This window comes from Delphinus delphis, chromosome 8, assembly GCF_949987515.2.
Source record: "Delphinus delphis chromosome 8, mDelDel1.2, whole genome shotgun sequence".
Lineage (NCBI taxonomy): Eukaryota > Metazoa > Chordata > Mammalia > Artiodactyla > Delphinidae > Delphinus > Delphinus delphis.
Window position 1 is genome coordinate 75276676 of NC_082690.1, and position 13427 is coordinate 75290102.

Here is a 13427-nt window from a genome sequence, read left to right on the forward strand (position 1 = left end):
TTGGTTACTGCACTTGGGTTGAACCACGGGGTTATTTTTTCAGCTCTTTACTTAGGAAGGAGCCCCAGTCAAACCAACTGGGGCAGTGGTCAGGACTAGAGGTTAAAGTAGCACTTGTCTTTTTGTTGTTTTGTTGTTGTTCTTGTTTTTCAATTTAACCATGTTTTGAAAGATCATTTATAAGATATTTGGAATTTTTAGTTATTTCTTCATGATAAAAATGTCCTGAGTGTTGATGAGTTTTCTAAGCCAGCACATAGAAGCCAAGCGAACTCATCATGTAGCTGAACTATTGTACTACAGAGCTCTCCTGAGTTCCACGGTTCTGAGAGCAGAGGACCATGTATTGGGTTGGTCAAAAGTTCTTTCGGGTTTTTCAGTAGAATGTTACGGAAAAAACCCGAATGATCTTTTTGGCCAACCCAAATACTTTTCTCCCGATCTCAGTTAATGACACTTTCATCCATCCTGTTGCTGAGGTCACTAGATGGAGAAGTCATCATCAATTCCAGGCTGCCTTCACCCACAACATCTGCTGCATCAGGAAGTCTTGGTAGTTTTACTTGGAAAATGAATCACGAATTGACCCGTGTCTTGCTCCGCCTCTAGTCCAAGCCTCCTTTATCTCATGGCTTGTGATTGCAATGGTGTCCACTCTTGCCCCCCATAATCCATTCTCCAAACATCGATCAGGGTGAGCTCTTAAAATGGTAAGTCATATTATGCCACTCTTCTGTTTGAAATCATCTGATGGCTTCCATGCATCTTAGAATAATGTCCAGGATTGGTCCTGTGTAAGGCACTGTGTGAACTGGACCCTGCCTACTCCTCTGTGTTCGTCTCGTACCACTCTTTCCTGTGTTCTCTCTCCTCCCATCAGGCTCTAACTCCTTGTATTCCTTCAATAGGCTTGTGCAATAGTTCTTACTTGGCCCTAGGATGCCCTTCACCTAGATCTTGGCAAATCCCCTTTCCAGTCATCATTTAAGTTGTAGCTCAAATGTCACTCTTTAGAAAGGTCTCCCCTAACTACCCTCACCTAATTAGCTCTGTTCCTACCCTCAGCTCCTCTATACCATTTTCATTTTATTTAATTATTTTATTTTCTTCATAGCACTTTCTAAAATTGTTTTCTTTTTTTTCTTTTTCTTTTTTTTTTTTTTGCGGTACGCGGGCCTCTCACTGCTGTGGCCTCTCCCATTGCGGAGCACAGGCTCCGGACGCGCAGACTCAGCGGCCCTGGCTCACGGACCCAGCCGCTCTGCGGCATGTGGGATCTTCCCGGACCAGGGCACGAACCCATGTCCCCGGCATTGGCAGGCGGACTCTCAACCACTGTGCCACCAGGGAAGCCCTAAAATTGTTTTCTTGTTTGTGTTTTCCTGTTTAAAGGTTTACGATCTGACTTTTCCCTTTAGAATAAAAGCTGCAGGAAGGCAGTGACTTTATTTTATTCACTGTATCTCCAGCACTAGGAAAGTGCTTAGGATGTGATGGGTGCACCAAACTGTTTAAAGAATAAATGAATGAATGAAAGTCTCTCCCCGATTGGTGCCTTTCTGTATCTGACACTGCTTTCTTGAGTCCAGTTTGTCTTGTTAGTGTTGATCGAGGGCTGCCACTTAGAATCTGTATTTTGGGGGCTGATTCTGCTCTTTGCTTTGCTGATACCCCACTCGTGTAATGTTCTGACGCTGCCTGCTCACTTCATTCCATGTAAACTGCACTTCCATTATCTGCTATAGATTGACTTTCTTCACCACATAGCAAGAGAGAAATTGTAGCTCTTTCTTAATTTTGATAAGAAAAGCATCATTTAAAAAATTGTTTTAGTTAGTTGCTTATAGAAAAAAAAACATTCTCTGGGATTCAACAAAATAGAAGCTTTTGTTTCTATTCATATAGGCTTTGAAGTGGATGCTTCTGGTTGGCGGGTGGCTTTTCTCAAAGCTGTGATTCAGGGACCTAGGCTCCTTCTCTCTTTGGCTCCGCCATGTGCAGCGCGTGGCTTCCCAGGTTTCCACGGTAGGGGAAAGGGAATGGAAGGTGATGGCCATGAGGTTTTTATGGACCAGTCCTGGCCACATTCCACTTGTCTCAAACTTAGTGACTGGCCTTACCTAACTGCAGGAGAGGCTGGTAAATGTTGTCCAGCTGTGTGCCTAGGAAGAAAAAGAATCTGTTTAGGTCAATAGTTTTCCAGTTTTGCCACAGTTACTAAGTGATTAAAAAATAATCTCCCCCATTAATTTTATGCCTCTTACTTTTTGTTTATTTCCTGAATCCCCCCATATGTATCTCTGGTTTCAACTGATTGTAGGAAAACTTGCTCACGTGGAAACCAGATAGGATTTCACTATCTTGCTTCCCCTTTGTTGTTTGTGTTATCTCCAGACTTCCCCATGGCCCTCACTGTATCACCTCATCTGCAATTGCTCTATCCCCATACACCTCATGTCCCGAAGTGACCCATCTCTTCTTCCTTCCAAACAAAATTTACAGCTTCTCATGTGCTACAGTTCTGAGGTTTATGCTAGGAGGAAAACAATTCATGAAACAAGTTTACACACATTTGTAAATGATTGATATCCATATAACATTCCCAGAGATAAATGTATTCTTAAAAGAGGATGCCTGTTGATTAAGAAAACCCCCCAACTGTTAAATTTCAAGTAGCATAGCAAAAGAAAGTGAAAAATTAAAGTCACTTGAATGTGGGAGAGAGAGCTCTTGGCAGGAGAACTAAGCAGGTTGTCCGTGCCTCAGAGTTTGTCTTGGTAGTCAGCTATCCTCAAATATTCCTGCTTGGCAGAATTTTCCTTCACTCCATTTTTTTTTTTTTTTTTTCTTGACAACTCCCAGGGCAGTGATATAGTGAAAGAACGTGAACTAAGGATACGGAGATATTGAGTGATCCTGCCTCTACCACTTACCAGCTGGGTCATCTTGGAAAGTCACTCAGTTGTTTTGTATTTTGATTTTCTCGTGGTCCAAACGGGACTTTTAAACATCTACTAAATAGTACTGGTTGCTTGTGCAGGTTAAATAAGGTGTTGAATGTGAAAGTATTCAATATTTTGTAAATGCTAGAGCAGTGTAGCTCTGTACTGTAACTTACTGATGATGATAATTACATATTTATACATTATGTAATCATTCATCGTTATAGTAACAATAAATATTTTCATCTTTGGCAGTGCTTGGACTAGAACTTGGCCTTCAGGTATTTAGGGTTGAGATATGCTTACACACACACATGCGTGTGCACACACACATACACACACACACAGATTATATATCTAACTGTGATGGTTAATTTTATGTGTTAATTTGGCTGTGCTAAGGGAAGGCCAGACAGCTGGTAAAACATGGTTTCTGAGTGTGTCTACGGGGGTGTTTCTGGAAGAGATTAACATTTGACTCCCCTTACCAATGTGGGCAGGAGTCCTCTAATTCATTGAGGTCCCGGATAGCACAAAAGAGCAAAAGAAGGATAGATTCCTTCTTTGCCTTGAGCCAGGACATCCATCCTTTTCTGCCCTGGGACAGTAGAGCTCCTGGTTCGCAGGCCTTCAGACTCCAGGACTTATAACAGCAGCCTCCTGGTGTGCATGCCTTTGGACCTGGACTCAGTTATACCACCCACTCTCCTGGTTCTCCAGTTTGTAGGTGGCCTATTGTGGGACATCTGAACATCCATAACATGTGTGTTACAATGTCTGTATGAGGTATTGAGCCAATACCTATAGTAAATCTCCTTTTATGTATAAATCTACATGAGAATGGAGATACGGCTGGTGGTCAGATGGTGAAAAGCATTGTAAGCATGCTAAGGAGCCTGAGTTTTATTCTGTAGGCCAGTGTACACCCATGTAGGATGCAGACATAACAGCAGGTGAGAAATTGGATCCATTGGGGTATGGAAAAAATATTAGAACTTTCATTTAAGTTTATTTTCATCTCATCCTTTAAATTTCTATTTTGGTGTAAGTTTTATAATGTACATCCTATATTAGTATAATAACACATATATGTATTTTATTAAATAAATATTTTCATATAGGAGGTACATGCCCCAAACTGGTATCGGCGAAGATACATGATTAAAAGCAGAGATCACCGCTGTAGGCCACAGAGAATTTAGTGGGGGATCTGAGGTGGGGAGGACATTACTGAATTGATACGTTAGGAAAGTCAATCTCGTAGTCACATGGAGGCAACACTGGCTGGGGAGATGCTGGGGGCAGAGAGCCAGGTTAGGTAACAGTGCTTCCATCGTGGTGTCTGCATGGGTTCTCAGACTTGGCCACAATGGGTGCCGAGGAAATAAAGCATCATTAAATCAAAGAAATAAGCTTGTCTGGCCTTGCTTGGTGTCTTTCCTCAAATCCTCGCAGACATGTTCCATCTGATTCTTGACCATGACTTCCTTCTGAGAGCTGGGTGCCCCAGTGTCTGGCGTCTTCCCAGGGGAATCTTCCTTGCTGTGCTCTCTGGTGTATCTATCAGAGGGGCTGGATGGTACACAGAGGCAAAGCCTGCAGGGATGGTCTTAGATTATTTTCCGATGAGGTACTTTCACCTTTGGCTTACTGTGCAGTAATTTAAGACTTCAGAGTGTCTACTTGAAAGACATTATGCATATATTATGTTGTGTACAGTCCTTAGCATTTTTATGTAGCAAAAAAGAAAAAAAAGAAAGGAAGGGGAAAAAAATCCCTGCTCACTTTCCAGGGACAAGTCAAAGTTTTAGAGCTTTAAATGGAAATGGGAATTTAGTAGACTTAAACATTTTTGGTTGTTTAAAAAATATATACCTCTTGTTTGCTTTGTTATGGAGTGGAGGCTGGCACACCATTGTAGAGCAATTATACTCCAATGGAGATGTTGAAAAAAGGAAAAAAAAAGTAAAACATTAGAAGAAAATATATATATACCTCTTGGCTATCTCCAAGATGCCTAATATCTAGACAGGACTGAGAAGAATTCAAATCAGTGAGTTTTAATTGTGCCCTTGGTATTGTGGCTGGTATAATGCCTACTGTGGCTTCTGCTTTGTTATGAAGCTTGCCTGGGAAAACAAGAATTGTACACTCAGAATGATTAGGGAAGAATAGCAGGGGGATAATAGAAAGATTTGACTTAGTTTAAGTGCACTTGAGTTAGAAATCCTGGCTTTACCATTATTTTTGTGAACATAAGCAGGGAACTTCATCATTCTCCATTCCGCTTTGTAAAATTAGTGTGCCAATTTTTACCTTATTAGTCTCTTAAGAATTCTTATAGGAACTCAAGTGAGCAAAAAGGTCTAAGGTAAGATCTAGTACAAAATTGGATTTTAGTTAAATGTTACGTTTAAGTGTGGTAAATGCTCAATTAGACATAATTCAGTCTTACAATCTACGGTTCAAGATATGCGTCAGTGAGTAGTAAGGAAGAGGAGGTCTAATTCCTGTAACTACCAGGAAAGATGCCGTAAGAGAGGGGTTTTGCAAGGTTGGGATTGACTGGGAAGGTAAGTAGGGGATGCTATGGGACATTCAAGCAGAGACACTAGGATGAGATTCAGTTAGTGAAACCAGAGGGAGGGTAAGAAGGAGATCAGTGTGAGAGTTGGGAGGAACAACATCTTTCAAGATCTGGAGGTACAAGAGAGGTGGGAGATGGAGAGTGGTGAGTGCTGAGGGAGGCATCCTGTAAGCCTGTGGAGTTCAGGGTCCACACTGAACAATGGGAAGTTGCTGAAGGGTTTAAGAAAGATGTGATAAGATCTGATGTGTATTTTGAAAAATCATTCTGTCTGCGGTGGGGGACGGAATATAACAGCAAGGCAGGGACTCCAGTTGTCAGTCTGTTGGAGTCATCTAGGCAAGGTGTCGTGGTGGACGTGGAGGTGGAAAAAAGGGCAGGAGGGGAAACTGGCAGGATTGGTTGATGGAGTGGATGTGAAGGGTAGATTGGATATTATCTGAAAAGTGGAATTAGAGTCAGTTCTCTGGCTGCTTCATCTACAGCGCAGCAAACTCTAATGGCTGACTTAGTGGCTTCCTCCTCTGGGCTCTGATAGTATTTTGTTCAGACTCGTATTAGAGTGCCTGTCACACAGGATATTAATTCCTTTTTTTTTTTAACAATAAACTTTATTGCAGAAGTACACTTCAAAATTTGGATGGGGAGTAGAAGAGAAAAAGGGATGGTGAATGCTGAGGAAAATAAAAGAGGAAAAGAGGAAGAGCCCACCCCTCTTAATTACTTTTTAACATATTTTCTAGGTAAAGAGCTATTCAAAGTTCAGGGCTATGTCTGATTCGTCTTTGTATCCCCAAGACCCAGCCTAGGGCTGGAACATGCTAAATATACAGGGAATACTTTCTGAATGAACCGATGAATAAATGGAGTCACGATTCCCCATGAATAAACTTCAGGGCTCTATGGCGTCTTTCCATGAAGGTGTTTAGCATCTCATAGAGAAATCTTGTTAATTTCTTTGCCAGTTTTAAAGTGGAAAAAGCGACCTTGACACGTGTTCCAATTGTAGCTTGCACATCTTTACAGGAGCCTTCCCCTCCTTTTATAGTATTGAAAAGATTTGCAGAAAGCCCAGTGCTAGCTAACAGCTTCTGAGGAGCTGCGGCAGAGATTCAGGGACTTCTTCCCATTCACTTCTGGCTGTTTATCACTTTTCTTGCTGCTGCTGAAATGCTGAACTTTGTCTTTTGTTGTTGACACCTGGCTCCTCAAAAATCTAATGGGAACTTTTCTGAGCCAAACGAAAGGAATTTGGTGTAGCAGGTAGATGAGAGTTTACCTGTCAATGCCTCTAGCATTGTGCAAACTTAGGTTTTGCATTTGACTGACAAGGTAATAAATATATTCGTTTAGGGTTGGGAAGAAAGAAGGGAAATGAGTATTCACAATGTAAGGTTCATGGGGGCTGGAACTGTTGCTTGTTCTGTTCACTGCTGTGTCCCTAGCAGCTAGGACAGTGTCTGGAAGAGAGTGGCTACTCAGTTAAGTATTTATTGAATAAGTGAACGATTGGTGGTAGGAAATGGAACACTCTCAAGTATTTGATAGTTTTCCTTTGTCTAGAAAAGCTTAGCATTTGTGCTAGGCAGGTCTTTATACTTGTTACCTTATTTAATCCGAACCGTCTCTACTTGGTTAATAAAGAAACCCAACACCACACATCACTGCTCTGTAGTAAATGACAGAGACAGGACTTAATCTCGGGTCCTCCTGACACAGAAAGTAATGCATAGCCCGTTGGCATCATCCAGAGGAAAAATAACTCCAGTTGATTCCTGTTATACTTTTTTTTTTAATTTGCCAAGACACATCTGCCCAGGTGTCCATTTTCTCCAGTTCTAGTCTGTGTCAAATTTCTTACACAGAAGTAATATTATATTTCTGACACACCAGCACAGCATTTTGTGGAGGGCAGGGTAAACAGAGCATCCTTTCTCAATTGCAGACAAGCTGTGATAAATAGCGATTCTCAGGATGCTTGGGGATCTTTAGTTAGCTCTCCCTTCCTGGGCTACTCTTCTGCAAAGCCATAGGAGACTGGGCAGTTTCTCTCACATCCAGGTTTTATTGGTCTGGGGTGTAGGCAGTCAAAGGGAATCTGTTTAATGTGAAGTTTGAAATGCTTACCTTTCAAAAAGATAAGTGGTTTTGGTACTTCTTCTGTTCCCAGTATCTCAATGTACTTCCACAACGTGGATTTTTTTCCAAAGCCTTTTTGATGAGTTGCAACTCATTAGTAGTGAATGATTATCTACTATTATTCACTAATGCTGTTCCCATAGGTGATCAAAATTAGGGGCTTCTTTGAGTCTTCTTGGATATATCTCAGTGCATTGCCTGCCTTCTTCCCCAATCCTTTGTTAAGAGCTGGGCCTCGCCTGAGGATGCAATTGAAATCCACCACTTATTATGTAATTAGTTCTGGTATAGCTTCAAAAGTAGACTTTCCTTGTTAGCGGTTACGAATATTATATTTGAAAGTGAAAAACTCAGCCTGAACACTACACACACACACACACACACACACACACACACACACACACACACACACAGTGTTCACGTTGTTTTTTTCACTTTTGAACATAATTTGTAATATATTTTAGTATAGACAATAAATGTCCACGGCATACAGTAATTGGCCAAAGCGCACTGGAATTTAACCGGTTACCTAGTGACAGGCGGGCAGTTTGGTTTCTACATCCCCACCCAGCTTTGTGGCTATCCACTGGTCACTGAGTATTGAACCCCTCTTGTTGATCTGGAGGGCTCATCCCAGTGTTGCAGTGTGCTCACTGTAGCATTTGTAAAGTTTATTCCACTTGTCCTAAGAAGGGAATGATTCCTTTGCTCATATATGTTTCAAACATGCTGCATACCAGAGATCAGAATTGCATTCAGTGCTTTAAAAAGCCCTTAGAAAACTGTGTTTAACCTAGCATCTGTTCAACTTATTTGTACGTGAAATCATCTTAACACGTGAAATCTCTTATCATTCCATGAAACTAGTGTTTTGTGGAACACATTTTGGAAAATGGTCCTTAATGTGTTTTACTACCTAAATTATAGGCTCTACTAATGTTTACAAATCTGGGGATTCCCAGAAATTTCTGGATATTTATATTACAGATTCAAGATTTCATATTATGACTCCAGTGAGTTGTAAAAGTTTAAGAAATCTTCTTTAATGTGAACTCCTACAAAATCTGTTTTTTCTCATTAGGAATTTGTCTAACCTATGCATCACGAATCTATTTTTTTCAGAATAATGATTAAGAAAATGGTTCATCCTCTTCTTTTCCCTCATTTGGTAAAGTTTGGGTTTGATATTGCTGAATATGTGACCATTAAGCGTATGTATGAGTAGAATAAATATAACAAATATTTGTATAGTGCATTGTAGTTTATCAAGTGCTTTAATATATTCTATTTCCTTAATCTTCTATCAAATCCTGTACAATATGGATTGTCATTTTAAGACTATTTCATAGATGAGAAACTAGGATCCTCTCTTAAAACATACTCAAATTGCTTTTTGAATACTTACTGGACACAAGGCACTCTTATTAGCATGGAGAGTAGACTCCAAGAGGTCAGGGGGTTTTGTCTGCTTCCTTCCCTGCTGAGTTTCTAACATCAAGCCTCACCTGGAATGTAGAAGCTAATCTGTTGTAATGGTTGGGTGCATCAGCGAATGAATAAATCGTAGTTATCATTGCTGCTAATATTTAGTAATATATTTTATATAATTACTTCACGTGCTTTTTCATCTTTTTCATATTATACCCTAATAAAAATATTGATATTCTCATTTTACAGATGAGGACCTAAGGCTAGGAAAAGTCAAGTGGCTGGCCTGAGGTTACCCCATTAGTTAAGTAGTGGAGTTAGATCGCTTAGCTTCTGTAATCCTATTTCTTATCTCTGCAAGAGGGAATTGAGGCTCAGACGTTATAATTAAACCTGTATCTTTTTATACCTAAGCCAGCTGTTTTTATACAAAACCACATCATTAGATCGAATTCAGCCCCATGGTAAACAAATAATGATGCTGCTGTTGCCACTGCTGCCAATTACCATGTCTTCAGCATCTATTCAGTGGCAGTCCGTGTGCTTAGCATCTTACATGCATTATTTCACTTAATTCTTACAACTCTACAAGCTAAGGTACTACTTTTATTTTCATAAAACCACAGCTTGGAGAGGATAAATGAGTTACCCGAGGTTACTCTGTTAATAAATGGTATGCCCGCAACCCTAATCTCAGACTGTATTTGTCTCCATGAGAAAAACACAAAACAACAACAGCGACAACAACAACAAAAAAACAGAAGAAACAATCAGAGGAACTCAATGAGGTGTTTTATCTGTTTTTACTTTCTCTTCTTATAGTGGGCCCCGGGAGCATAATTTGGATCCCTTCGGTAGGAAACAGTTTGGGCAGTTTTTATTTCACAGTCCTAGACCACACAGTTAAGGAACACCCTCCTGGATTTCCTAGATCCCTTTCCTAGTGTCTCCCAAATGGAGAACTTCACGGAAGAACCTAGATGAATAGCAGACCTGGACCTATCACCTTCCTGCTCTCATGCTGTCGTTCCCTTCCTCCAAGACCCAGGAGTCCTCCCCTCGGCTTCCTTCCTTTCTCCTTAGGTTATCCTGCAAAATCAGCTCCTCTCGTTTAGCTGTCTGCTCCATTGCCCTTCTCTTTCTAATCCCGCCAGTTTCCTCATTTTCTAATTATTATCCACATTATTGATGCTTAGTGCGTAGTCTAATAGGACATTTTGTTTATAATGGCCACAGGTAGTTACACTTCAAAATGAATGAATGGGATTCGACAGGCCCCTCCATCATATTTACTGGAGGAAGACAAAGGGTTTAAATTAACGGATTAATTGGAAGCCTCTTAGGTGCACTTAGTTTCTGGTTGACTGAACCAAGTTCTCCTCTTAATAGGTCAATGAGTTTTTCCATAATTTTCAGCTGCTCTGAGAAAGGAACTGTAAATCTTTCCGTTTATTTGCTTTATAAATCTTCCTTCAGCTCACTTAGTACAGGGCCGAACATCATAAATCCATGGCTTTCTTCTAGAAAAAGGAAAACAGGCCGTGTTAACCTAAAAGGAAACCTGGTCTACTAAAACTATAAGAAACTGTTAATGTCAACTCTTCCGACTGGAAGATATGAGAGAGAGAGTGTGTGTGTGTTTGTGTCCACACACACGTACACATGTATATACATATATATGTTTTGAAAAGTCATACCACTGGGCCTGCTGGTATTATGTAAATAGCACATTTTACCATATTTTCCAAGGGAATGAAATAATCTTTTTATTGAAATAGTATCTGCTTTAACCCAGGCGCCTTAGAGTTGGAAATAATAGAAAACATGGTCAAACTAGTTAATGATGTGCTTGGAGACTTGGAATTTTTGATTATCTGAGGGGAAATCTTGGGAACCCTTGTGTGCCCCTTTGTTGTTGAAAAATCTTTCAATTCCTGAATCCCTTTTCTGGCCTTGGAGTGCATGAGGCTGTGCTCCTTATTGATTTCTGCTTGGTAGTCACCAGCTATTCTTGGGCATCGATTCTCAGCCTCTTCTTGTTTATCATGCTAGGTGTGTATGGTCAGGTTGAGGCTCATTGCCTCTAGTCATGTGTACATGGAAACACAACTTTGGAGGTGGTTTTTGTGCCCTATTGTTAGCATTTGGGTTTTTTCTCCCAAAGTGGTACCCAGCAAAAGAAGAATGGGATCTTCTTAAAGTCAGAGAGGGTGTCTTATTCATTGATGCAACTCCAACACCTAGTACTGCTCATGGCACACTGGTTAGAAACTGTGTTTTCTAAGTATTTGATGACTTAAAATAGACGTGTTTGAATCACTGAGGTTTTAAGTATTTTGGATAGCTGACCTCTCTTCTTCCGTCCCTTTCTTTCTCTGAGTTTACTGAGCGCTTCTTGTTCTCAGATACGCTGTGGGCACCAAGACTACCAAGAAAGGAGATCAGCATCTCCGGACCTCCTCTCTCACATTAGACATTGGTTGCTTTTACACATGTCCTCTTATCTAATGGTCACAATACACTATACAATAGATTGTATATTCCTCATTTTTAAAGATGAAGATATAAATTCCAGAAAGATTATAGCTAGGATCGACATTTAGGTCAGCCTGTGTATACATATTCATTTATCCCTGGGGTTCCTGAATACTGCTGAGCAGCAGAATCTCCTGGGAAGTTTGGTGAAGATTCAGTTTCTGGGGACCCTTCCTGGACCCAGAGTCTGTGCAGAATCTTTAGAGACCCTAACTGCTGAGAGGTTTATGATGTATCCCTCATAGATAAGTCATTATTTTTGAAAATAAAATTATAAAGTAGGTATAAAGAGGCCCTATAAAGTTCTTAACTTTTCTTGGGATGACTAATGTATAACTTAAGAAAGATTACATATCAATTTATCTTTAAATTTCATACTCTTGCATGTACTCTCTCTCTCTTTTTCCTTTACTCCTTTTGCTTTCCTTGTGCCTTACCCCATAGTCTGACTATTGGATAACTCAGCAATTCCCAGACCATGAGATTCTGATGCACAACTGTGGAGCAGTTCATTAAATATTTTGGGTTCTATGCACTTCTAGGCACTAAACATTTGCCATGGGACATGTTCTGGCCAAGGAGTTTTAAGCTGAAGTCATGTGTGTTGCTTCCAAGCCAGAGTATTTAATTTCTGTGTAAGAACCTCCCAAACGCCTTGGCAACAGCAATCCCAGATAAGGGCAGTTTCGTTAGCCTAGATTCCTGAGTATTACAGTAAGCTGCACCCACCTCCTCTGACCTGCACTGGACATGTAATGTGAGTTAAATTAACTTTTGTTGTCTTTAAGCTACTGAGATATGGGACCGTTTGTTATCCCAGCAAAACCTGTGGTAGCCATATGTGGAAACTACCATTCTATATTATACAAGACACTTGAAAGTGAATTTTAAAGGCTGAGTAGTATTTTACCAGGCAGATAGGGAGGAAAAAGGATATCAGCCAGAGGAAATGCAGATGTACTTTGACACCTTTATTTATCAAATTCTTAATTTTTGTCATTTTAGAGGATTGTGTAGAAGCTGAAAAAATAATTTTAGTAGGGAGCATGAATTCTCAGCTGGGGATATCATGAGGTCCATCAAAGGCATTTGGGTATGACAGAAAATAGGCTGGAGAGAGGGCACAATGTGATGGTGAAATGCAGTTGAGTAGTTTATTATACCTAGAACATTAATTAAATGTGGGGAAGTGGTGGAAAATGAAGCAATTTAAGTTAATAGTGGCCTAGAATACAGCCACTATGGAAAAGAGTACGGAGATGCCTCAAAAAATTAAAAACAGAACTATAGCATGACCTAGCAATTCCACTCCTAGGTATTTATCTGAAGAAAATAAAAACACTAATTTGAGAGGATATATGCATGGCTGTGTTCATTACAGCATTATTTACCATTGCTAAGATATGGAAGCAACCTAAATGTCCATCAGTGAATGAATGGATAAAGAAGATGTGGTGTAATATATATATACACACACACACACAATGGAATATTATTCAGCCATTTAAAAAGAACGAAATCTTGCTATTTGCAACAACACGGACCTTGAAGACATTGTGCTAAGTGAAATAAGTCAGACAAAAATGAATACCGTATGATCGCACTAATTTGTGGAATATTAACAAAAGAAGAAAGCAAGCTCATTGGTGGTTGCAGAGATGGGAGATGGGCAAAATGGGTGAAGGGAGTCAAAGGTACAAACTTCCAGTTATAAATTAAATACGTCGTGGAGACGTAATGTACAGCATGGTGACTGTAGCTAACACTTGTATTGCATATTGTAAAGTTGCCGAGAA

General features: G+C 40.1%; 1 protein-coding gene across 3 annotated transcripts in view; it reads left to right on the forward strand.

Annotated features, from left to right (window-relative positions):
• NELL1 (neural EGFL like 1) overlaps positions 1-13427 on the forward strand; it is an 872742-nt gene that overhangs the window by 236882 nt on the left and 622433 nt on the right. The gene's annotated exons all lie outside the window — the stretch shown is intronic.